We start from the raw sequence: 2,500 nt of genomic DNA on the forward strand, positions 1-2,500 counted from the left end.
AAATTTGGTCCTTTCGCCTTGTTGTTTTGTGGAGTACGGCGAAAAAATGCAATAATATTCTTGCTTTGTGACGTTGACGTTGCCGTAGTGACCGTAGCCGTCGTTTTTGCTTAAACTCACTGCTACTATCAGCAATACCGGCAGCAACCAGGAAACGAGAGACTAACCTGCAGGGTGTGTAAGAAAGCTCCACAGTCTGCCGAAGAAACCTGAAACATTGAACACAAGACAGAGATTTCGGTTTTATTTCGAGTGTAATTTTACCAGAGTGTTAGCCATGGTAATACAAGTGAGCCCACACAGAGACAGAAAAAACAATTTGACCAGGGTGGTAGATGAACCCGTGTTTTAGTTAATCACCTCTGGGAATTTATCCTACCAACCATGATGTATCACAAAGGAGAGACCACAAAACCCGATTGATCGTTGAACGGTCATAGTGGTGTGTCGAAGTGCGTTGCAGAGCTTTGAAAGCATTTGCCTCATTCTTTTTCTAGACCTTTCTAATGCTATTTTAAATTTGTCTGTCCTCCTTTTTAATAATTTTAGACCTTAGACCTATAGACGGATCAAAACGCACCAATCACTGTTTAGTCTTCCCAGCCTACATCTAGGCTCAACTGACAGTCGACCAATAACATCACGAATACGTTGACCAATGACATCTACGACCGGAGTTCTTATAGTATCTACTGACGTTACACAAATCACTTGACTCTGAAGATGACTTCAGCTCAGGTTGTCGAAACGTCAGTCAATGTCATCTCAAACAGTCCTTCTCAGAACTACACTCACCCGGACGATCGTACTTTACTTAATTATGATATAGATGGTTTGCAGCCAGTCTCTAGAGACACGGATAACAATGATGTAATGTTCAATTGCTGGTGGATGAACAAAAGGAGCTAATCAGAGATCTTTTGTTTTCGTCCACCAACATGGCGGCGATGACGTAACGAGAAAATCACCTATCAAGAAATAGTCTACTGTTCTCGCTCACCCTTTTTCTAACATCACAACACAATAGCCCATTGTTACTATGTGCGCTGAGGGAATTGAGTCGAAACTTCATCTACATGGTCCAGCACTCGGCGAAGTCCGTTTTGACTTGTGGTTGTTTTCTGTTTAGGTGGCTTCATACACCACAATCCTTTTTGAGATATCACTGCCAAGCCCGCCACTTGTGCTGGAGAGAACACACTCACAATGGACAGCCAAAACACCGGGGACTTCATCCCCTACTTTTCTTGAATGGTGTGTGGGGTTTTTAACGTCCCACAGGGCACTTATGAACATGGAAGATATTCGTGAGACGAGGCCTACCGTTTATAGTCCTTATCCGAGAAAACTTGAAAGTCGAACCATTTGTGGGTGTAACTACAAAGGCAGCGCTTTCTCCTCAGTTATTTTAAGACTCTGAGTGTTGGTTCGGTAGGAGTCGAACTCACGACCTCCCGCATGGAAGCCCGGTGCTCAACCAAATTTAGCAAAACGGTGCGCGGTTGACAAAGATGAATTATTGTCGGTACGTCGACCAAGTTTGCTTTATTCATCTTTTGCCACACAAGAAACCGTGTTGTTTTTAAGTTAATATGGAAATCAACTGTTTCGTTGACGATTTCATTAATTTCAAAAGAATCGCCTTAGCCAACCGTCCTTAGGGAAGAATTTGCCTTTCCGCCTGTATTTCCGATTTTCAACCAGTTTACATTTGAAATTTTCAAGGTTGCGCATTCGTTTAAAGGCTTTACCGCCATTGTTTAACTGAATGCCACAATGGGAAATTTTTGGTCCCGTAAACAGAAGGCTTCTGTTTTCAAGTTTTTTTTTTGTCAACGGTTGACAGCCGTCGTAACCTTTTCGTACCCGTGATCGTTGACTACCACCAGTATGTTCTATTTGCTTGATCAGCAATGCTTAAAGCATACAAACGCATAATGCATAATAAATACATTTTTAAGACTTAAAAACAACAATAATAATGTATACAGTGCATTTTCTACATTCACATTCAAACGAGCTTCACATGAACGTTACAAGGGTAAAAACTTAGAGAAAATAAAAAGTTTTGATTTGAAGGTATCCGGTCACCTCTCTTAAGACCAAACTTACCTATTTGGTCGAGTTGTACTAGGCGTAAACTACAAAGAGGCATTCGATCTGACGAAGGGCTAACGCTCGAAACGTCAGCTTTCCCAATCGTTCACGGTGGTAATTTGACTTTTGTCAACACGTTTGATAAAACCAAATTTTTCTGTTGTGCGAGGCGTAGGCGATTTTTAACGTAGGCTAGGTGACCGAAATTCTCTAACGGATATATGCTTATGTTGTTTGCAAAACCTTAAGCCCGTTTTAAACGTCGCATTTCACATGTGCCGAATCTAATGTAAATGAGCGAAAACAATAGATTTTTCTCAATTTCATTAGGTTCGGCACATGTGAAATGCGACGTTTGGTAAGTTCACGTTGTTGTTTTCAAGAGGAAGAAAACTAGCGTGTA

The 2,500-nt window shown here is 41.3% G+C and overlaps 1 protein-coding gene across 1 annotated transcript in view; it reads right to left on the minus strand.

Annotated features, from left to right (window-relative positions):
- LOC137972699 (uncharacterized) overlaps nucleotides 1–2,500 on the minus strand; it is an 8,452-nt gene that overhangs the window by 5,524 nt on the left and 428 nt on the right. The gene's annotated exons all lie outside the window — the stretch shown is intronic.

This window comes from Montipora foliosa, chromosome 1, assembly GCF_036669935.1.
Source record: "Montipora foliosa isolate CH-2021 chromosome 1, ASM3666993v2, whole genome shotgun sequence".
NCBI lineage: Eukaryota > Metazoa > Cnidaria > Anthozoa > Scleractinia > Acroporidae > Montipora > Montipora foliosa.